Source organism: Salvelinus namaycush, chromosome 9 (genome assembly GCF_016432855.1).
Source record: "Salvelinus namaycush isolate Seneca chromosome 9, SaNama_1.0, whole genome shotgun sequence".
Classification (NCBI taxonomy): domain Eukaryota; kingdom Metazoa; phylum Chordata; class Actinopteri; order Salmoniformes; family Salmonidae; genus Salvelinus; species Salvelinus namaycush.
Window position 1 is genome coordinate 45821597 of NC_052315.1, and position 25389 is coordinate 45846985.

Below are 25389 nucleotides of genomic sequence, written 5' to 3' on the forward strand. Positions count from 1 at the left end.
GTTCTTACTGTTTTTATACAGTATATATACGGATTCTGTTGTTGTTGTTATTTTTCCCATCGAGTTCTGTATTAAAGCCCTCTCGGAGTGTGCAGACTGCCTGGGCAGCTGTGTTGGCTCAGGGGCCAGTGTTGAGTTACTTTTGCCTTCACTAACAGGGCTGATCAACCGCGCTCCTGAGACCCACTGACCAGACCGTAACCTGACCAGGTCGTGACCCCTTGTAAGTCACCTGACACAAGTTACCAGAGGAGGCTTATACTGGCCCGGTCTCCGAATAAAAATAGTTATGACAACAAAATAGAACTCTTGACTGTAGCTAACATCCGCTGCTTCCTTTATCTCTGAGCAGATTCTTTTCAAATTCCTTGACTTCTGAGTGAAACAGGAGACGCAGATAAACATAGACGTGTTTTCTCTCAAACTCACAGTTCCTTGGGACTATTCATCTTAATTAAGCTATGCACTCTCCCTGCACTTAGAAAAAATACACTTTTTATCCACTATTATTGTTTTTCAAACAAGAAAAAAATATCCACTCTAAGTTGTGAGTTTTTTTTAATCATTCGACATCCACGTAAATACACTGTCTCTGTGCAAACAACAAACAAAAAGCTTGGTACGAATTCAAAATTAATCACAGTTAGTTATAAAACTTTAAGGCAGTGGAATTCTAACTTTTTCAGCGGGGATGGCAGTTCTTCTGCCTGGACTCCATTTTTTTCCAACAAAAATCTCTTGTGACAAAATGTAATGACACAACCTTAAAATTGGTACTTTCGATTTTTACATAAACAAATAACCTTTAATAATTGCATTTTCATTTCTCATCAAAATGAAAAGAAACCAATAAATACATTTACTCAATAAAATTGTATTTTTCAAATTGCCTTTCTCAAAAACATTTGTATATTGTCCAACATAATAATCTGTACTTTTCATTTTAACCTAAATATATACACTACCGTTCAAATGTTTTGGGTCACTTACAATTTCCTTGTTTTAGAAAGAAAAGCAATTTTTTTGTCCATTAAAATAACATCAAATGTTGTAAATAACTATTGTAGCTGGTAACGATTTTTTATGGAACATCTACATAGGCGTACAGAGGCCCATTATCAGCAACCATCACTCCTGTGTTCCAATGGCATGTTGTGTTAGCTAATCCAAGTTTATAATTTTAAAAGGCTAATTGATCATTAGAAAACCCTTTTGCAATTATGTCAGCATGGCCGAAAACTGAAGTGCTGATTAAAGAAGCAATAAAACTGGCCTTCTTTAAACTAGTTGAGTATCTGGAGCATCAGCATTTGTGGGTTCGATTACAGACTCAAAATGGCCAGAAACAAAGCACTTTCTTCTGAAACTCATCAGTCTATTCTTGTTCTGAGAAATTAAGGCTATTCCATGTGAGAAATTGCCAAGAAACTGAAGATCTCATACAATGCTGTGTAATACTCCCTTCACAGAACAGCGCAAACTGTCTCTAACCAGAATAGAAAGAGGAGTGGGAGGCCCCGGTGCACAACTGAGCAAGAGGACAAGCACATTAGAGTGTCTAGTTTGAGAAACAGACGCCTCACAAGTCCTCAAAAACATCAGTTTCAACATCAATAGTGAAGAGTCGATGTAGATATTCCATTAAAAATCATTACCAGCTACAATAGTCATTTTCAACATTAACAATGTCTACACTGTATTTCTGATCAATTTTATGTTAATTTTAATGGGCCAAAAAATTAGCTTTTCTTTCAAAAACAAGGACATTTCTAAGTGACCCCAAACTTTTGAACGGTAGTGTATATCGTTTTTTTGTGTTTTCTGGTAACCCAACTGCTGTTCCCCCATGACGCCACTAATACTTTAAATACCGCTGCATTATGGCCTAGATTCAATCAGATCAAGCGTTAACCAGCAATATCAGACTGCTGCACAACTGATGTTTTGGTGTCGGAGTTGGAGGTGGAACTGGGTTGGAGCCGTCAAATCGGTGAGCAGCTGCTCTTGCGATCATTGTCAGGAAGCCACTTCCGCCCCACTCGTGTTAGAAGCTCAGAACGAAAAAGTGTAGGCTACATAGAAATAATAGAGAGAATTAGTAACGGTGTCTTTTTGTAGGCACTAATGTAACGGGCTTCCTCCTTCTCTTCATCCGAAGAGGAGTAGCAAGAATTCGACCAAAATGCAGCGTTGGAGTTATACATATTATTTATTACAAGGAACAGACGAAGACGGAAAAACTCTTGAACAACAATACAAAACAACAAACGAAGTAGACAGACCTGGACTACGAACTTACACGTAACGAAGAACGAACGAACCAGTACTGACTACAAACAAAACGAACGAACGATACAGTCCCGTATGGTGCAACAAACACAGATACAGGAAACAACCACCCACAACAAACAATGTGAAAACACCTACCTTAATATGGCTCTCAATCAGAGGAAATGAAAACCACCTGCCTCTAATTGAGAACCATATCAGGTCACCCATTAACCAACACGAAACACATAACATAGACTGCCCACCCAAACTCACGCCCTGACCGACTAACACATACAAAATAACAGAAAACAGGTCAGGAACGTGACATAACCCCCCCCTCAAGGTGCGTACTCCGGACGCACCACCAAAAGTCTAGGGGAGGGTCTGGGTGGGCATCTGACCACGGTGGTGGCTCAGGCTCTGGGCGAGGTCCCCACCCCACCATAGTCAATCCCAGCTTCCGTATTCCCCTCTGAATGACCACCCTCCTATTCCACCCACTTAATTTAAAGGGTACCGTCGAGATAAGGGGCAGCACCGGGATAAGGTAGCTCAGGACAGAGAGGTAGGTCAGGATAGAGGGGCAACTCCGGACTGAAGGGCAGCTCCGGACAGAGAGACAGCTCTGGACTGAGGGGCAGTTCTGGATGGCTGGCTCTGGCGGATCCTGGTTGGCTGGCTCTGGCGGATCCTGGCTGGCTGGCTCTGGCGGATCCTGGCTGGCTGACGGCTCTGGCTGGTCATGGCTGGCTGACGGCTCTGGCTGGTCATGGCTGGCTGACGGCTCTGGCTGGTCATGGCTGGCTGACGGCTCTGGCAGATCCTGTCTGGTTGGCGGCTCTGGCAGATCCTGTCTGGTTGGCGGCTCTGGCAGATCCTGTCTGGTTGGCGGCTCTGGCAGATCCTGTCTGGTTGGCGGCTCTGGCAGATCCTGTCTGGTTGGCGGCTCTGGCAGATCCTGTCTGGTTGGCGGCTCTGGCAGATCCTGTCTGGTTGGCGGCTCTGGCAGATCCTGACTGACGAATGGCTCTAGCGGCTCCTGACTGACTAACGGCTCTGACGGCTCGGGACAGACGGGCGGCTCTAACGGCACTGGGCAGACGGATGGCTCAGATGGCGCTGGGGAGACGGATGGCTCAGATGGCGCTGGGGAGACGGATGGCTCAGATGGCGCTGGGGAGACGGATGGCTCAGATGGCGCTGGGGAGACGGATGGCTCAGATGGCACTGGGCAGACGGATGGCTCAGATAGCACTGGGCAGACGGATGGCTCTGGCCGGATGAGGCGCACTGTAGGCCTGGTGCGTGGTGCCGGAACTGGAGGCACCGGGCTAAGGACACGCACCTTTAGGCTAGTGCGGGGAGCAGGGACAGGGCACACTGGACTCTCAAAACGCACTATGGACCTGGTGCGTGGTACCGGCACTGGTGGCACCGGGCTGAGGGCACGCACATCAGGACGAGTACGGGGAGAAGGAACAGTGTGTACAGGGCTCTGGAGACGCACAGGTGGCTTAGTGCGTGGTGCCGGAACTGGAGGCACTGGGCTGGAGACACGCACCATAGGGAGAGTGCGTGGAGGAGGAACAGGGCTCTGGAAACGCACTGGAAGCCTGGTGCGTGGAGTAGGCACTGGTGGTACTGGGCTGGGGCGGGGAGGTGGCGCCGGAAATACCGGACCGTGCAGGCGTACTGGCTCCCTTGAGCATTGAGCCTGCCCAACCTTACCTGGTTGAATGCTCCCCGTTGCCCGACCAGTGCGGGGAGGTGAAATAACCCGCACCGGGCTATGTAGGCGAACCGGGGACACCATGCGTAAGGCTGGTGCCATGTAAGCCGGCCCAAGGAGACGTACTGGAGGCCATATATGAAGAGCCGGCTTCATGGCACTTGGCTCAATGCCCAATCTAGCCCTACCAGTGCGGGGAGGTGGAATAACCCGCACCGGGCTATGAACACGTACAGGAGACACCGTGCGCTCTACTGCGTAACACGGTGTCTGCCCGTACTCCCGCTCTCCACGGTTAGCCTGGGAAGTGGGCGCAGGTCTCCTACCTGCCCTCGGCCCACTACCTCTTAGCCCCCCCCCCAAGACATTTTTGGGGTTTCTTCCCGGGCTTCCGTGCTAGCCGCGTACCTTCATATCTCCGCTCCTGGGCTGTGGCTGCCTCCTTCTCCTCCCCAGAGCGGCGATTCACTCCCACCTTAGCCCATGGTCCTTTTCCTTCTATGATTTCCTCCCAACTCCAGAAATCCTGCAATCCTTGTTTCGTGGACCACTGTTCGTGGTCCCGCTGCTTGATCCGGGTTTGGTGGGTGGTTCTGTAACGGGCTTCCTCCTTCTCTTCATCCGAAGAGGAGTAGCAAGGATTCGACCAAAATGCAGCGTTGGAGTTATACATATTATTTATTACAAGGAACAGACGAAGACGGAAAAACTCTTGAACAACAATACAAAACAACAAACGAAGTAGACAGACCTGGACTACGAACTTACACGTAACGAAGAACGAACGAACCAGTACTGACTACAAACAAAACGAACGAACGATACAGTCCCGTATGGTGCAACAAACACAGATACAGGAAACAACCACCCACAACAAACAATGTGAAAACACCTACCTTAATATGGCTCTCAATCAGAGGAAATGAAAACCACCTGCCTCTAATTGAGAACCATATCAGGTCACCCATTAACCAACACGAAACACATAACATAGACTGCCCACCCAAACTCACGCCCTGACCGACTAACACATACAAAATAACAGAAAACAGGTCAGGAACGTGACAACTAACTCCGCCATCGTTCGCTGGACAAAGCCTTTAATGGGAAATGAATGCCGTTTCTGGATAAATTCCCGAAAATAAGGTCTGTGGTAAACACAGGCTTAGGAGATCTTGTACTTTTTGTTCTATGAGATTATCTTCATCAGCTAACTTCACCTTTTGTGAACCTTGAAGCATTTATGCAGTCAAAAAAAGCACATAAAGGATTCATAATTCACAAAGGTCATGTTAACAGACTGATATTATCTCATAGAACAAAAACATAAAATATCTCCTAAGCCTGTGTTAATAACCTCAGATCTTATTTTCGGAGTTTATCCCAAAACCCTATTCTTGCCCTATACATTTTCCCCATAGGAATGGCTGAATGAACCAGACTCACTTAACTCACTTACGTTTTTAGGACTATAAGCTGGCGAGCTCTATTACACTCAAATTGAAAAATCATTCAACTAAATAATGAGGGTTTCTATCATCTTAATGGAGGTGCAGATTCCAATGGTAATGTCCGCTTTAGGTATAAGACCGGCGAGACCCTTGTGGAGTTGACAGCTCTAACGCAGTTCCACCTCTGACACCGTCAAAACATCAGCTATGCGGATGTCACCTAAATGTATCTGATGGTGTTTGACCACGTTGAGAGAATATTGTTGTGGCGATCCTCTTCTTTAACTATTCGCTTGGCCCCAGCGTTCTGTAAATCAGCTTGACTCTCCACCCTATTAGTCATGTAAAAAAAAAAAAACGCTATATCTCAAGAGTGACAGTGGTTAATCTCTGTCCCAGATTTCTGCTCCATGGCCCAGCTCCACGGCCTTTGAAGAGAGGTGGCTGTTTTTTGTAACTTTAATGCGGTCCACTTGCAATCGTCACAATAGAGGCTGTATGAAAACCCTCCACTTGGTACGTTCCTTTTAGACAAATGTGGGACCTTCTAGGAGGATAGGGTTGAATGGGATTGGATGTGGTTGACGTCAGTGTAGTGTACTGTCGTAGGCCAACTTTGCAGTACTTTATACACTGCATGAATGGCCTTTTGTGTTATTTCAGAAGACGTTGTTCACGAGGTTTACCTTCAACATAAAAGGTCATTAACGTGTTTGCATGACTACCCTATGGACTTCAGATGCGCGAGTCTCCCAGTTTAGCAGTCACGAGATGTACAGTATATGAAACACATTAAAGTAGTGAAGAAAACGCAAACACCTTAAAGCCTCTGGTCCATAACCCGGGAAGATCCCGAGTGACTGTTGACCAAGACAAGAGATTGGCTTTAGGTTCAGGTCAGAGAGACGTCTTCGCGGCGTGCTCCTCTGTGTCAGTTGACCCAAACAAACCGAACAATGAACTGATATCTGAAAAAACATGCACAAGCATTATAGTGTACATTTGATGTCGCCAAATAGATGCCCCATGTTCCTACAACTTTGAAATCCCCTCTTTCGTAACGCACTCTTTTTCAGAATGCCAAAGCCGTGGCGCTGTGACCAGCGATGTGAGAATAATACACATCAACAGTTAAATATTAACCATCCTCATCCCAATGGCTGTTATGCAAACTACTCAGCTGATACGGACGCTGTTCAGAGCTCATACAAATTCAAACCTGATCTCCATCCTATTTTCATCCCACTCAACCATTCTAATTATATCAATAACGATATATTATATTACATCCCTTTATATATAATAGTGACCTTATTAAACGCACCAAAAGCATTAATTAAAGTCCTATAGATGATGTTAGGGTGTGGCCAGTGGGTGTGTGGTTGGTGTGCTGAGCTTGTAAAGTGCTGGTGGGGGATTCCATCCTGATAAGCCCTTAGCCGCTTCGCTGCTCTGCTGGTCAAAGCAGCCTGCCGCGACGCTGACACGTTTACCACCGAGACCAGTTGAGCCAGTCTCAGCCTCTTAGTCGAGCCTCTCATTTGACAAGATTAACAGGGAAATGGGCGATAAATAAAGACACAGGAGGGAATGTTTAAGGTCTTAGGCACTCAGCGTCTGATCGCTTTGTTTATTTTGGGGGATAGGTAGTGAGACCAGAGGAGTCTGTCGGCCGTCGGCGGCTTAAAGCCCGCTGCTGAGAATCTGACCCGAGGAGGGTGGTGAGGATATGAAGTATCAGTGAGTTGTAAATCTCATGGAGTTACACTTCTCACCCCCAACCACATTCACTTATCCCAAAGACATGTGCACTCCAACCTGCATGGCAATGGAGTGCACAAACAGAACCTATAACATCACCTTGGGGTCAGAGTCGTTTCGTAGCTCTAGCCTCCTTAATTAACCTTACTTGATTACAAATCATCTGTGGATGCTTGACCTCCTGGGTTTATGGGCCACAATACAATGGGAGATCCTTAGCGGACTACGTAAATACCATATTCACAAGCAATGGCAACTAAACACTACCTTACCTGCAATTTATAGAAGCTCTTCCCCTATAACAAACAGGAGAGGGCTGATCAAACACAAACACATGCAGAACTGTTTGAGTAAAAATGCTATTTATTCCATTGTTTATAACGCACATAAATCCTATTATGATTATGAGAAATGCATCACTGAAGATAGAATGGAAAAGTGAAATCGTTAATAACACTCAAATCCCATAGTTTTTCTCAGCAGGCAGTCAGTACAGTAAGATGAGCCAAATCACAGCTATAAATCCTTCACAGGAACAAGTGAACCAATGAGGAGAGAGCGAGAGAGAGAGAGAGAGAGAGAGGAGAGAGTGAGAGTAAAAGAGAGAGAGAGAGATTTTATTTGAGTTATTTGACCATGGTTACTGATCAAAACCTTAGAAAAACCTTGACAAAGTACAGGCTCAGTGAGCACAGCCTTGCCATTGAGAAGGGTAGACACAGGAAAACCTGGCTCCCTGTAGAGAAAAGGCTGTGCAACCACTGCACAACAGCAGAAAATGAGACAGAGCTGCATTTCCTGACAAAATGTAAAAAATATAAAACAATTAGAGAGTGTCATTTCCCCAAATTTGAAACCCTTATTCAAGGTTTCAAATACCTCTCTGATAAGAGTAGGCTACCCGTCCTGTTGGGGGAGGACGCAGAGAGCTGTGGGTTGGCAGTGCACTACATTGCTGCCTGCTATAAGATGAGGGACAGTGTCTGACAGACAAATCAACCTGCACATGTCCTCTACTGTATGCTTATTGTTATTGTTGAATGTGTGGTTATTTTGACCCTTGGTTATTGTTGTTACTGTTGTCCCGTTGACAATTTTGATTCTCATTTTTATTTATTTTTATATTGTAAATATCCAAAGTAAGCTTTGGCAATATGTACATTGTTACGTCATGCCAATAAAGCAAATTGAATTTAATTGAATTGAGAGAGAGAGAGAGACAGAGAGAGAGACAGAGAGAGAGAGAGAAATAGAGAGAGAAAGAGAGACAGAGAGACAGAGAGACAGAGACAGAGACAGAGACAGAGACAGAGACAGAGACAGACAGAGACAGAGACAGAGACAGAGACAGAGACAGAGACAGAGACAGAGACAGAGAGAGAGAGAGAGAGAGAGAGAGAGAGAGAGAGAGAGAGAGAGAGAGAGAGAGAGAGAGAGAGAGAGAGAGAGAGACAGAGACAGAGACAGAGACAGAGACAGAGACAGAGACAGAGACAGAGAGAGAGACAGAGACAGAGACAGAGACAGAGACAGAGAGAGACAGAGACAGAGACAGAGACAGAGACAGAGACAGAGACAGAGACAGAGACAGAGACAGAGACAGAGACAGAGAGAGAGAGAGAGAGAGAGAGAGAGAGAGAGACAGACAGAAAGACAGACAGACAGACAGACAGACAGACAGACAGACAGACAGACAGACAGACAGACAGACAGACAGACAGACAGACAGACAGACAGACAGACAGACAGACAGACAGACAGACAGACAGACAGACAGATAGGGAAAGAGGGGAAAGAAAGAAAGAAACAAGAGTAAAGGAGCTAGTGAGTCTTGGTGTTGCGCAGGCCTCTAGGGTAATGCTGTAATGGTAGGAGATGATACTGTAGATGTTTGGGCCCTGGTACGACTCAGCACGAAGCAGAGTGCGGCTTGTTCCTCTGGAGGCTGCATTCCTTCAGCTCCTGCTGCCTGTCAGAGACATGGGCCAAGGCGGGGCCGGGGAAGGTGGCTCTGGAAAGGGGGGACTGTAGCTAGTTGAGTCTTAAACTGTAGTTGTGTAGTGCCTCTTTGATATCATAGCATTGTGATCAGTCACGGCTGTGAAAGAGAGACATTGTCACACCCTGACCTTAGAGAGCCTTTTTATGTCTCTATTTGGTTTGGTCAGGGTGTGACTTGGGGTGGGCATTCTATGTTTTTGTTTTCTATGATTTTGTATTTCTATGTTTTGGCCAGGTATGGTTCTCAATCAGGGACAGCTGTCTATCATTGTCTCTGACTGGGAACCATACTTAGGTATCCCTTTTCCCTCCTTTCAGTGTGGGAAGTTAACTTTGTTTGTGGCACATAGCCCTTAAGCTTCACGGTCGTTTTGTATGGTTTATTGTTTTGTTGGCGTCATTTTAAATAAAGGAAAAATGTACGCTCACCACGCTGCACTTTGGTCCACTTCCTTTGACGGCCGTGACAGACATGTACAGTACCAGTCAAAAGTTTAGACACACCTACTCATTCAAGGGTTTTTCTTTATTTTTACAATTTTCTACATTGTAAAATAATAGTGAAGACATCAAAACTATGAAATAACACATCACGTAGTAACCAAAAAAGTGTTAAACAAATCAAAATATATTTTATATTTGAGATTCTTCAAAGTAGCCACCCATTGCCTTGATGACAGCTTTGCACACTCTTGGCATTCTCTCCGAAAACCCGCCAACAGTGCTGCATCAATTCTAAATAAAGAATACAGAGGATTTCGGTTGCACTACATTACAGTGACCTTATTACTGTGTTTCATATTACAGCGTAATTATTGTAAATACTAATTGATACACGTTAGTTACAGTTACCTAGGGTTAGTGTGGAGGCTATAAGGTTGTGATTAAACCAGGAAGTGCACAGGAATATAGGGTTAGGTAAGGGGACTAAAGGTCTGTTACCCACGAGGGGAACAGGGCGCATGGGTGCATATGACGTCCTAGACCAACCCAAAACACCTATAGTTAAAAAGGAACACCAGACCAACCCAAAACACCTATAGTTAACAATGAACACTTCAAAAACCAGCCAGAGAGGCTAGGGGAAAGGGTCACACAGGCCACTTCAAACTCCTACCAGAATAAAAAGAGCTGCCCTGTAGTACTTCTAATTGTTAAGGGTTAGGGTTGAACCAGGATATGGACATGAACGAGGGTTGGGGTTAGGGTGAGGGTTAGGGTTAAGGGTTAGAGTTGAACCAGGATATGGACATGAACGAGGGTTAGGGTTAGGGTGCGGTTTAGGGTTAAAGGTTAGGGTTGAGGGTTAGGGTTGAACTAAGAAGTGGACATGAAGTCAGTGTGCCAGAATTCAGTCGGGATCTGTAGAACATTGTGAAAAACATGGAGCGGCACAACAGTGGAGTCATACCCTCAACTTGGACTAGAAGCTGAAACAGTACATGTGATGGAATGTTTGGTTTAATGTTGGAATCTCTGTTTCAGGCCCAAGCAGAGCTGCCTTGCAAGCCTGTCCTGTGAGTTAAGGGTGATGAGGGGGTCTGCGCCGTTCCACACAGTAAAACAGGCTGACAGAAGAAAGCAAACACACAGGAGATGACATAAAGTGCTTTAGAGAGGTCAGTGCTGCAGCTGCAGCACAGAGGGAAGAGGGTGAGGTGCTTTAGGTGCACCTCTCCAGTGGCCCCTGAAAGTGTCAGTTAACGTAACCATTTAGATGGCAGGACTCAGGAGAGAGGAGAGCCAGGTTACTGCACACACACTGTCTGATAATTTATCCCCCCTGGTCTAAGAGAGGGGAACAGGGTGATCAGAGGAAGGAGCGTTGATTTAAATGCCTTTTTCTCCTCAGGTATGGCTCTTCCTCTCTCAGAGTGGTGGGTGCTGGTCCTTCTCAGGTCCTTCACTGTGGCACCAACTTTCCTCTGATGAATGACTTCATCTGATGCAGTGAGTTTCACTACGAAAAACATTTGTTTTCTCCCTCACGCAGCGTTATTCTCTCAGCACTGTTGTAAAATGAACTATGTTGTTGTTGAAATAAAATGGGACTGAATAGATGATCGTAATGAAAAGTGGGATAGAAGAGAACATTTCTGAACAGACAAAAGCAATTATTTCCCAGTTTTCCGTGTTATTAAAAGGCGATGAAATCATGTAAAGCCTGTGAATATAGTATATCAACAATGATGGTGGGATCTCAGCAAATAAAGGACAGATATATCCACTCCCATGTCATGTTCCAATACCTAAGGGAGATAGGCCCCGAAATATATGGGTTATGGCCTATCTAGATTCTGCTATAGCGGTTCGTGTGGAGTTTCATTAGTTCCAAGGAGATAGTCCAAAAGATTAAGAACAATACGTTTATTTAGAAAGTGAAACACTCTTTTTTTGCCTTATCCGGTCCATGGTGTATTAACATAGATGGGAAATATTTCACATAATAAAAACATAAACTAGCCTAGATGTGTTCTCTTGGGTGATGAAATCTTATAAAAACATCAAGCGGAACCTATAAATAGATTAAACAAATATTTTATGATTAATCGCTGATGGTAAAATAAAACATTTGACTGGTTCTCGAGATTCTGAATGATTATCTGTAGGCCTACAGGAAGTGCAAGTTAAAAATAATCATTTGCGGAATTGATTCATCAATTTGCTGATGTTTCATAACTGAAAACTGCCAAACTTTCTCAAATGTTTTATGAGATTGGAGAACACATTGGGAGGGATCTTAGACCATTCCTTCATACACAATCTTCCCAGATCCTTGATATTCTTCGTCTGCGCTTATGGACTGCCCTCTTCAATTTAATTATCAATGGGGTTCACGTCCGGAGACTGAGACGGCCATTGCAAAATGTTGATTTTGTGGTCAATTAGACATTTATTTGTGGATTATGATGTGTGCTTGGTTGGGGTTATTGTTTTGCTGGAATATCTTCCTGGTAGAGGCAACCAGGTTCTTGTCTAAAATGTCATGGTACTGGGTAAAGGTCATGATGCCGGTGACCTTAACAAGGTCCCCAGGGCCACGGGAAGCAAAATAGCCCCATAAAATCAAAGATCCACCACCATATCACCATATTTTACACTATGAGTTCTTTTCAGCTTATGCATCCTTATTTGGATGCCAAACCCACCACTAACGTGAGCTCTATTTTAATGTAACAAATGTAAACACATGGAGTTTGCTTAACGGTATTGTCACTTGGATTGGAACCGGTGCTATGGTCAGATGACATGAAAATAGAGCTCTTTGGCCACGCACACCGGTGATTGGTGTGGGGTCGAAATAAGGATGCATATGCAGAAAATAACCCCATTATTTAAAAACATTTGTCATTGAACAATACACACACACACAAAAAAAAGGCTCAGTCATTATCCTTGCAAGGTGAGGGGTTTTGAAGGTATTGAAAAAAGGGGTGCCAATAACTTTGACCCCTATCTTTTTTGAGGAAAATTTGATTAGTTCGAATATCTTTATCATAGTTTAAAATAATAGAATTGGAGTGTCGTAAAGTACTAAAGTAAAAATACTTTAAAACCTCTACGGGATCGGTGTCCCTAAACCGGGACGGTTGTTGCTAACGTGCGCTAATGTGACAAGAATGACGTTGTAAGTAACAGCCAACTTTCCTGGACATACACATGTCTTATACAGGCAGAAAGCTTAAATTATTGTTAATCTAACTGCATTGTCCAATTTACAGTGGCTATTAAATTGAAAAAAAATACCATGCTATTGTTTTAAGAGAATGTACAACAACAAAACACTTTTATAACGGTAAATAAAACATTCACCTCTGAAGGTAAATAATGTACTTACATTCAGTAAGTTTGCTCTGATTTGTCATCCTGAGTGTCCCAGAGATAAAATGTAGTATAGTTTTGTTTGATAAAAATCTACTTTTATATTCAATTATAGGAACTGGGTTCTACAGTTTGAACCCCTGATAAAATAATTTTTTATATTAAAATGTAGGAACTGGGTTCTACAGTTTGAACCCCTGATAAAATCCATTTTTATATTCATATTGTAGGAACTGGGTTCTACAGTTTGAACCCCTGATGTCTCTGATTTTGCGGACTCACCAAACACAAATGCTTTTTTTGTAAATTATGTCTGAGTGTGACCCTGGCTATCCATAAATAAATAAAAACAAGACAATTGTGCCATCTGGTTTGCTTAATATGAGGAATTTTAAATAATTTGTAATTTTACTTTAACTTTTGATACTTAAGTATATTTTAGCAACTACATTTACTATTGATACTTAAGTATATTTAAAACCAAATACTTTAAAACTTTTACTCAAGTATTTTTTTACTGGGTGACTCACTTTTACTTGAGTAATTTTCTATTAAGGTATCTTTACTTTTACTCAAGTATGACAATTGGGTACTTTTTCCACCACTGTACAATACATACAATACAGCTCAATATTTGCATGATTTATTTTATACAGTCTTTTTTGCTCATTTTAATAAGTGTGCCAATTATTATTGACCTCTGTATGTGCCCATGTTCCAACAGCAGGTTCTACAATATATATATATTTTGTGCAATACATTTTTTCTGATTCTGAAAAAAGTACTGTAAAATATGTGGAGAGGAGAATTAGCTGAAATCTGATTGAAATAATATAGTACCTGAGAGGGCATGGTTCTCACGTCCTTTGTGAAAATGTATTTTCTGAAAAATTGTAAAAGAAAATCTTTCAAATATATGCAGTAGCTCTCTCTAGTGGTGAAAAGCACATCATCACATTTTACCCGTTGTTTTCCCATCCATTGTAAATAGAAGAGCCTTATCACTGGCCCCTATTGACGGATGCTTTTATTGCCAACCTACAGCGCCACCTAGTGCTAGAACTTGAAATGAATTAGAATCCTTTATAATTGCGATTGGAACCGACAGATTATCATAAAATCATCCAGTAATTTACAGTGTAAATATCTTTCTCAATTGGTGTTTGTTGTATATTTTCCCTTATAGAATGAAAGCCCCATGAATATAAAACGGATGGTTTGGATCAGGAAGGAGTAGCCCCAAACGTGTGGGGTGTGTTTGTACAGAGCCAAGTGAAAACTGCCCAGCAGAGTATCACATTTCAGGGGCACATCCATCACTCTACAGACAGCAGCCACAGACAGCCATTGGCCACTACCTGTAGGGTTCAAAGTCACATGCTGCGCTGTTTGTCTGATTTATGAACTGTCAGAGGTATCACATTAACAAGAGATTAGCCTCAACAAGGAGATGTATGATATAAACAAAGTGAAGAGGTGGCGAGCGGCCAGGGAAACAGTCAGCGGGGAACAGAAGCTAAGGTGCTGGTGGACAGACACACAATGAGAGGCGTATTGGCTATCAGCCAGGGCTAGGTTGTTTGGTTGCTTTAGGTTTGTAATCCTCATTTGGATGTGTGTTGTCTTTATTCAAGGATACTACCATTGCAAATACGGTTGGTTAAAAGCAGAAAAAAATGTATGAACAGGTTTTTTATTGTATGAATGATTACTGGTATGATTTATTGTGCGTGTGTATTACTCTATAACTCTGTGCATGTGTGTGTACTTGTAGGTGTATGTGTGTGTGCGCGCTCTTGTTTCTTACCATATGTATGTCAGTTCAGTGTGTAAGACAGTTGTTGTTGTGGTTGTTGTCCCCAAGGCTAAATTGGAATTGGCAGGGGTGCCCCCCCCCCCCCCCCCCCCCCCCCCCCCCCCCCAAGGGACTGGGCCCGTGCCAACACCCTCCTTCCTGTTCCCTCCATCCCTCCATCCTTCAGCCTCCAGCTCAGCAGGATCCAGAGCCCTAGTACTGAGCCACCTCCTCCCAGAACCCCCCTCTCCCTCTCCTCTCTGTCTCTGGGAGGTCTCAGCTGTCCCCCTCAGAAGAGACATCAATCCCCCCCAGGGGATTTCCAACACTCTGGTAGCTAGGACCACTGCAGGGGCCAAGCCTCCACTAACACACAAGCACATTAAGGCCCGCCACAAAAGAACCATGAAAAACCCCTATCTCTTGCTCTGAGAAAATACTTTGTTGCAGTTGCTCTTTCCCAACCACATGAGAGCAGTGTTAGTCTTTGTCAGAGACCTGGAGTGATGAGTGTAATTACTAACCGCACTGAGGAGGAGTGTGAATTCCTACAATGGTTTATGTCAGGGAACCTGTACTTGGGTCTGAATTAAACATTTATGATGTGTATGGAGTTGTGTGTCAGTTAGTGTGCAGTTCAATAAATATATGAATTATTGTGGTAAAGGTGTTTAAATAAAGCATGTCAGTGTTTGGTGTGGAAGAAAATTGCGTGTTTCAACTTGTCTTTACTTGCTGGATATTACTTTAAAATAAACCACTGACAACACGCACACACACACATACATAAAAACGCTCTGTTGCTCTCTCTCTCTCTCTCTCTCTCTCTCTCTCTCTCTCTCTCTCTCTCTCTCTCTCTCTCTCTCTCTCACACGAATGCACGAGTGCATGCAAACTAGCCACACACACACACACACACACACACACACACACACAGGAGGCTGCTAAGGGGAGAACTGCTCATAATAATGGCTGGAACGGAATGGCATTAAATGTCAGAAAACCATGTGTTTGATGTATTTGATACCATTCCACTTAATTCGCTCTACAGTCATTACCACAAGCCCGTTCTCCCCAATTAAGGTGCCACCAGCCTCTTGTAATACGCAGTGATGTGCAGTCAGGGTAGGCAAGGTAGGCAGTGCTAACCCTGTTATAATCGCGTAAAAAAAAGCTGTTAAGAAAATTCTATAAAATATTGTCATTCTTTTTATATCTAATGTTTTTTTCTCAACAATTCTAGTGGTTTTTCTGCAAAAAAATCTAAAACTGCATCAAAACCTCAGGAAATGTCCTTGGGTATTCATGCCTTCCTTTCCAGATTCCTTTCCAGACATTCAAATACGTTCAAATTGTTGAGGCCACAGCCGTTCCTGAGTCCAGTCACGGTTAATGGACAGGGTAAGCATAGGCATCGCTGCTTTGCCTAGCTTGAAGATGAATTCGTTGCATTGAGCCGATTTCATATTTTGCGCATTCATATTGCCTAAACATGTTGTGTAGGTATTACCATGGGAAGCTGCGCACATTTGATCGTGTCTACATAACGGCACTTGCATCCCTCGAACTGAACAGAGCTAGCTAGCGAACAAAAACAACCTGAGAAATGGACACTATTGCACCTCCAAAATGTTCCAAGTTGGAATAATGTAATGCGCCATTTGGAGGGTTCGAAGAGTGGAACCTATAATGAAAGTTAAGACCAGACAGAGGCAGCATACAGGAGCTCTACACACAAGAAGTGACCATGACACGCAACCACCATATCCCTCATTGCTAGCTGTCGGGCAAGCGAACATTGAGTACTGGACTGTCCACTTGTCTAAAACGTCATTATCAATTAATCATTTTTACCAGACTTTTACACATCTTGGACATTTACTTTTGCTTTGTGGATGTAATGGGAATGGGAATGACTTGTGTCAGTGTGAAAATGGAACCGAAAGAGGCTTTGGGGATATGTCTCCCACGACTGGGGCCTGCTGTGTGCATGCAGAATAAAATAATGTTCTGCTTTGACTTCTACAACTCTGTCACCAAGAGGTTCACTAGATGAATGGACTTCATTTACAAGTAAAGGAAGGCCTAAATGCATTTTCCTTTTTTTATTTAACTAGGAAAGTCAGTTAAGAACTAATTCATATTTACAGCCCCGTCGATGTGGATGGGGATGTGCTCGGCCCTCTGTTTCCTGTAGTCCACGATCAGTTCCTTTGTCTTTCGGACTTTGAAGGATGGCGCTGCCGTCTTACAGGCTCCTGACCAACTCAGCTATTTGTGTGTGTGTTTGTATGCTGATCTTAACTTCTTTTGTACATAATGTTTCCGCCGTTATTTCCTATGACCTAAAACAGCTTCTGGACATCAGAACAGCGATCACTGACCTCGATTTGGACGTCATATTTACCCCAGACCAGGCCCAGACCAGGCCCTGGACTCGAAAGAGGAAGCAGCGGCGAAAGAGAGGCAAGCGAGGTGGCGTCATGATTAGACTACGTCGGCGAGCATATACCTTTTGTTGGCGAACACACAATCACAAGAGAACAAGCTGGACGAGCTCCGTTCGAGACTATCCTATCAACGGGACCTGAACAACTGTAATATCCTATGTTTCTCAGCGTCGTAGCTGAACAAGGACATGGATAATATACACCTCACTGGCTTTTCCATGCATCGTCAAGATCGAACGGCAGCCTCGGGTAAGATGAGAGGGGGTGGGGTGTGTCTCTTTGTTAACAACAGCTGGTGTGCGATCTCAAATTTTATGAAAGACTTGAGTTTTTATAATACCTCATGATGAGATGCAGACCATACTATTTACCAAGAGTGTTTTCATCTACTATTTACCACCACAAACTGATGCTGGCACTAAGACCACACTCAACGAGTTGTATAGGACCATAAGCAAACATGGAAATGCACATCCAGAGGTGGTGCTTCTTGTGTCCGGTGATTTTAATGCAGGGAAACTTAAATCTGTTTCACCTCATTTTTACCAGCATGTCACCTGTGCAACTAGAGGCAACAAAACTCTAGATCACCTTCACTCGACACACGGAAGCGAATACAAGGCTCTCCCTCGCCCTCCCTTTGGCAAATCTGATCCTCCTGATTCCTGCTTACAAGGAAAAACTCAAACAGGAAGTACCAGTGACATGTTCAATACAGAAGTGGTCCCATGAAGCGGATGCTAAGCTACAGGACTGTTTCGCTAGCACAGACTGGAATATGTTGTGGGATTCAACTGATAACATTGAGGAGTTTACCACATCAGTCACCGGCTTTATTGATAAGTGCGTTGTCCCCACAGTGAACGTACGTACATATCCCAACCAAAAGCAATGGATTACAGGCAACATCCGCATTGAGCGAACGGCTAGAGCTGCCGCTTTCAAGGAGCGGGATACTAATCTGGACATTTTTAGAAATCCTGCTAGGAGCTCTGATGAGCCATCAAACAGGCAAAGCGTCAATACAGAACTAAGATTGACGTTTATGTGGCAGGGCTTGCAAACTAGCATGGATTACAAAGGGAAACCCAGCCGTGAGCTGCCACATTCACAAGGCGGATTACCAGGATGCGTACTCAGAGCATGCACTGACCAGCTAGCAGGTGTCTTCACTGACATTTTCAACCACTCCAGGACCCAGTCTGTAATACCTACATGTTTCAAGCAGGCCACCATAGTCCCTGTGTCCAAGGCAGCCAAGGTAACCTGTCTAAATGACTATCGCCTCGTAGCATTCAAATGTGTAGCCATGAAATGCTTTGAAAGGCTGGTCATGGCTCACATCACCACCATCATCCCAGACACCCTGGACCCATCCCAATTCCCATACAGCGCCAACAGATCCACAGATGACACAATCTCTATTGCACTCCACAATGCCCTCTTCCACCTGGACAAGTCGAACACCTATGTGAGAATGCTGTTCATTGACTACAGCTCAGCGTTCAACAAGCTCATCACCAAGCTAAAGACCCTGGGACTGAACACCTCCCTCTGCAACTGGACCCTGGACTTCCTGGCTGTGGAGGGTATGTGGAGAGTGTGGGGGCAGCTATCTCTTGTGTATCTTGGCTACAATGGTATTTACATTTTGGTGAATATTGTTAGTTGATTTTGATTAATAGTCTATGTCACTCTGGTTGTTGGAGGTACAGTATCTGTTGTATGGTAAACTTGGGCTTCATCAAGGTTTATTTGTGAGTAAATGTTGCTTTGGTAATAGCCAGTGCTTACCCCAACCACAGACTTTACCGCACATCACTGCACGCATGCATGCACACACGCACACACACCGTGCAAGTTACAGTTTTTTCTCAATCGCACACAAGCAATGTTTGGATGTGTTAACACTATCTATAGCAGAACAGCAATGATCAAATGTTCTGCTCCAATACATATACAGAACTTCGGATCATTTTCTTGCTTTATTAACTGACTTGAAGATCTTAGACCACCTTTTGCAAAACTTTACATACAAATGTCATCAGTGAATACAAAATTCACTGTTAAGTATTTTGTTCATAGAATATAACACATTGAAATGTGTTTCCGGCAATCAGTAAATAATACTGCACAAAATTCTACATCACCCCATTACACATCACCCCATTCTAAATCACCCCATTCTACATCACCCCATTCTAAATCACCCCATTCTACATCACCCCATTCTAAACCACCCCATTCTACATCACCCCATTCTAAATCACCCCATTCTACATCACCCCATTCTAAATCACCCCATTCTACATCACCCCATTCTACATCACCCCATTCTAAATCACCCCATTCTACATCACCCCATTCTACATCACCCCATTCTACATCACCCCATTCTAAATCACCCCATTCTAAATCACCCCATTCTACATCACCCCATTCTAAATCACCCCATTCTACATCACCCCATTCTAAATCACCCCATTCTACATCACCCCATTCTAAATCACCCCATTCTACATCACCCCATTCTACATCACCATCTTAATTGAGTGACTGCAAAGAAAATGTATTGATCTACCGGGATTTTTTAAAAACTGTTTTGCAAAAGGCCACAGTTATGTGTCTTGTGAAATCTGTTTTGAAAATCACACTGTGTTTATGGCTATTAAGGTGTGTGTATATATATATATATATATATATATATATATATATATATATATATATATATATATATATACTGTATATCTCAATATATTGTCAAGAAAAGAAAAGAAAAAACTCTCAAATAGAATGTTTACTTTGTTCATCACAGTGACTGACATTATCGAGCAAAATATTTTTGAGGCTTGAATAAAACAAAACAAAAACACATTTACATGACAAACAATGCGTCATGTTGGAGGTATGTTTTGGCATATGGGACATTTTAATTTGGATGTTACAGTAATTGTAGCCAAATCAAGCTGATTTGAATAAAGCAGGCCTGGGGGGGTACTAGCCTAGTGCAGAGAGAGGAAAATGTTATGTACCCTTCACCTCAATCACCAGATACTAAACTATATCTGTGGTGGCAAAACCCATGCTTGTCGTGTTTGCAAGTCAAATGAGCCTGTTGTGCATATGCTAACGACAGGCTGGAGTTGCTAATGCCGTGTCCTCTTTATGTTGATGGTGATGTCTGATGAGTCGCAGCGAGGAGTGGGCTGCCCAAATATGTGTTCATCTGCGGAGTTGCTGTGTTTCATTTGTGTAAGCTGCAGCTTTGGCGACCGTCCTAAACCCCTCTCTAAGGGCCTTGTAAGCTACTAAGCTTTCAGGGGCACAGTGGCACTGTGACAACTGACTCTCTATTCCATATGCTTTGATGTACAGAGAACAGTTTCTTGGACAAATCAGATATTCATAATAGATAATAATATTGATGGATCAGGATGGTGATTTCAACCAAAGCCAATGTTTTACTACTGCATCAAGGGATTTATAGTCTTTTGTTTTTTTCCCCCCTCGGAAATATTTCCCGACTCCTCTGCGTCCTCTGTGCTACAGTGGTACATGAAACAGGCCGGATGGATGCGTGTGCTCAGTGTCTGTGGGGAAAATAGCATAGAGCCAAGAGACTCTCTCATCTCTGCTGCTCACTGCGACTTGGCTCGGCTGTTTCCAATTTGGAGGATGAAAAGGATATGTTCTGACTTGACGGTGAATACATAACTCCTAGCTAACTGGGTGAGATTATGCATTCATAAGTAGGTACACCTACATACTGTCAGGCTTTTCACAGCCTCGGCCTGGATACAGGATTCTAAATATCTGACTCACTCATTAAAAAGGCTGTTCTGTAGTTCCTCTCTTTCTGCTGGAGTTTTTCTATTTTTTTTTTAACAGTGAATGGGTCAAATGTGTCCGTAGTCATCACTGATCCCCCACTTCAGTTCATTTAATAGGACATAGTATCCAGGCATTTAGTTAAATGGGGAAGTCCATATCTCAGCCCGTTCTGGCCCAGACTCTCGCCTCTTGGCATATAATTGGTGAAGGATGCTATTTACAGATTGAAGGTTGCACTCGCTATCAGAATAATGAATGTAATTCTCCTCATTTATTCCTGTTTGTCCAAGATCCGCCATTATTATTGCCATGTGACGGTCAGCTCAGGGCTTATTTTCACACAGGTACGTGTGGGAAGGCCAGAGCAGTGGACAAAGACATGCAAACAGATTGGGCTTTTCCAGCCAGCTGGGAAGTGTGCAGATGGAATTGGGAGGGAATAGGCACCAAAAGAAATAGCTGTTGGAATTTGATCATCCTAGAAAGAGATGCAACGGTATATTTTCTGCTTGACTGATCTGCCCTACATACTGGGAGACACAGATATAATGATTACAATGTGGAGAAAACAAGTAGGACAGGAGACCGAGCTCAAATGAACATTGTGTTACTGTAAGACGTGTAATAAATAACACATACCCTACCTAGTCAAATAAAATGGTTTCAGCATTTCATTTGGTTTTTCTCTGAAATGTATTCTTCAAAAATATCTGCTCGATGTTAAAACCAAAGGATCTTCAAAATATACCAAAAAGACCATAGTTGCATGCATGCAGTTCTACGCTACTCTATGCCTAAACGCCTGTTCGGCTTTCAACACAATTTATAGTCTTGAAGAGGCGGCAATCTAAGTAAAAACCAACCGTGACTCAGATCCTGACCTTTTCCGTTCTTAGGAATGATCCCATATTAGCCCACACAGAGCATCACACCCAGCTAGAAAGCACTGCAGGTTTGGCGCGAGGCGAGGCTGTCTAAACGTCTAAATGACAGTGTCCCCCTCTGGTCTAAAACCCCAGGATAACATGAGACTGCTGATGACTCTAGGATTGCTTCCCTGTCTTTGGTAAATAAAGGACGAAAAACAAGTCACGGTCTAAATTGGCCTTTAAAATATAACCCACTAATTGTGAGAAGACGTCTGGCCTTGTATCGCCTAAGGGTGGACCCTCATGTCATGTTGCCATGCTCAGTCATATAGGGTGTTTAGTCACAGATCCCACAGTGTTCATACCAGAGGGGTATGTTGAGTGAAAGGAGGGCATATAGGGTCAGAAGAGTGTTGGATAATGCACACTTTCAGAAAGAGGGTGACATCTTAGAGAGGCCCAGAGATCCACTGTTCCTCTGGAGGAGTTGCTATGGTTAACACATCACGCCACGATGAGAGCTGCATGAAGCCTTTTCATTTACACATGACTCCTGGGCACTGTTACCCTGTCCTTCATGTATAATAATCACCCCCATTGCTAATACTGCCAATCAGACTGAGCGGAGACAGACAGAGGGAGAGTGAGAGGGAGGGAGACAGAGAAAGAGAGAGAGAGGGAGAGAGAGGTGGAGATAAAAAGGCAGGGAAGGAGAGAGGGGAGTGAGTAGAGAGGGAACACAGGGAAGAAGAGGAAGACAGTAGGGTTTTGGTCCCGATTGAGGCGTTTGGGGATATTAATTAAATGTCTTAAACAAACATCATGGCTGCGGAGGGTATGTGGAGAGTGTGGAGGCAGCACAGCGCTCCATCTGCCGTGTGTGTTTGTGTGTGTGTGTGTGTGTGTGTGTGTGTGTGTGTGTGTGTGTAGAGGGTCTCTCTGTGGAGGGTCAGGCAGAGCGGAGCATTGTGGTAGTTAAAGTTCAGGAACACAGAGGAACAGATGGGCTCCCCGTCTCTCGGGGCAGGACAACAGCCTCCCAATGCCTCAAGCCCTTTATGTCGCTCTCTCTCTCCAAGTTGCAAGGATACAGAGAGAGAGGGAGAGAGGGAGAGAGAGAAAGAGAGAGAGTGAGAGAGAAAGAGAGAGAGACAGAGACAGAGAGAGAAACAGAAATAGAAATAGAGACAGGGCGAGGGAGAGGGGAGAGAGAGAAAGAGAGAGGGGAGGGAGGGAGGGAGGGAGGGAGGGAGGGAGGGAGGGAGGGAGGGAGGGAGGGAGGGAGGGAGGGAGGGAGGGAGACAAAAATGGGAGCCAGAAGAATTTAGCTTAAACAAACCTAGCAAGGGGAGTTAATACAACTACATCAAACGACCAAACTGCGTGAGTAAACCAAAAAGGAGCACAGACTCTAACGTTAAAACATCTCTTCTGTTTTTTTGTGTGAAGATTTTTCAATCCATTATTTCAAGCAACAGCAGCGGACAAACAAAAATGGTTGCCATAGCAATAGTGCAGCAGAACAGAGCAGCAGCAGCAGCAGCAGCAGCAGAGCCCACGGGCACCATGTCCCCACTCCCCCTCAGCGCTGAGTCCATTCTTTACCCTCCAGAGGCCAAAAATGACACAACGAGGAAACCTCTTAAACAGCAACTACAAAAGGGGAGGCCAGAAACCCTTTTTTGCAGACCTCTACAAAAACGGTGATGTGAGTAATCTCATCTTTCTCACTGACCAGCCAAATGCATGGCGCTCAGCAGTCTGCTCTCACTACCCATCCATAAAGAAAGAGGGAATCTGTAATGGGTGGAAGCTGAAAGTCAAAGAGAAAGATGATCCTGACTGAACCATATTATTTTTTTTTTATATATTTTTTAATTTTTTATCCCATTTTCTCCCCAATTTTCGTGGTATCCAATCGCTAGTAATTACTATCTTGTCTCATCGCTACAACTCCCGTACGGGCTCGGGAGAGACGAAGGTTGAAAGCCATGCGTCCTCCGAAGCACAACCCAACCAAGCCGCACTGCTTCTTAACACAGCGCGCCTCCAACCCGGAAGCCAGCCGCACCAATGTGTCGGAGGAAACACCGTGTACCTGGCCCCCTTGGTTAGCGCGCACTGCGCCCGGCCCGCCACAGGAGTCGCTGGAGCGCGATGAGACAAGGATATCCCTACCGGCCAAACCCTCCCTAACCCGGACGACGCTATGCCAATTGTGCGTCGCCCCACGGACCTCCCGGTCGCGGCCGGCTGCGACAGAGCCTGGGCGCGAACCCAGAGACTCTGGTGGCGCAGTTAGCACTGCGATGCAGTGCCCTAGACCACTGCGCCACCCGGGAGGCCCCAGACTGCACCATATTAACAATCAACCTCTACAAGACTGGCACTCTCATGGTGCAAGGTAATCTTAGGCTGTTTGGAACAGACTTTCAGACCATTAAAAGGAGAGAGCAGAGAGAGAGAGAGAAGGACACCACCTCCCACAAGACAGACTCCACCAGCACCACCCTCACCTCTACTTTCCCCACCCAAAAAGGCATATCCAGCACCTCTCTTCCCACCCCAGGAGGAGAGCGACCACCCTCAGTGCAGAGCAGGCTCAGGCCCTCCCTACCACCATGGCTGCCATGAGGGATGAGTTCACCAAACTGGAGGGGGAGGTTATCCTGCTGAGGGAGAGCGTGAGCAAACAGCAACCAAAAATACAATCTCTCCTGGACAACTTTTTAGCCTTATCATTCTCCTACAACAATGAAGGTGTAAATTTGGCCTTTTGGAACATAAACTGTATATTTGACAAATTAGCCACCTAATCTAAAGAAACATTAGAGTAAACCAGAAATAATAGATCATGAAAAATGGTTTGATAATGATTGCAAAAATCTAAGAAAGTCATACATCTAATCAAAAACACAGAGAACCAGACAACAAAAATATATGCCTCCAATATGAGGAAACACTGAAGAAATACAAACACACCCGAAGAATAAAAAAGGAACAGCATATTAGAAATCAGCTGGATGGAATTGAGGAATCCATAGAATCAAACCACTTCTGGGAGAATTGGAAAAAATTAAATGAGCCTCATCATGAGGGATTGGCTATCAAAAATGGGGATATATGCGGCGAAATCACTTTGAAAACCTCTACAGCAATATAACAAAGAGCCCAGAACAACAAGATATATTAAAAAAATGACAAATCCTTGAATCAGCAGTCAAAGACTATCATAATCCTGTGGATACCTCAATTACAGATGAAGAATTATTGGGAAAACTATGCATTCTCCAACCCAAAAAGGCCTGTGGTGCTGATGGTAATTTAAATGAAATTGTCAAATATACAGACCACAAATTCAAATTGACTGTACTCAAACTCTTCAACATTATCCTCACTGCAGGTATTT

The 25389-nt window shown here is 44.0% G+C and overlaps 1 protein-coding gene across 3 annotated transcripts in view; it reads left to right on the forward strand.

The window, feature by feature from the left end:
* The window catches only part of LOC120054134 (Wilms tumor protein homolog), a 19447-nt gene extending 18646 nt beyond the window's left edge, over positions 1-801 (forward strand). For all 3 annotated transcript variants that reach the window (XM_039001545.1, XM_039001546.1, XM_039001547.1), the window contains one exon: positions 1-801. This exon is cut by the window's left edge and continues 958 nt beyond it. The gene's annotated coding sequence lies outside the window, so the exon portion shown is untranslated.
* The last annotated feature ends 24588 nt before the right edge of the window (positions 802-25389 follow it).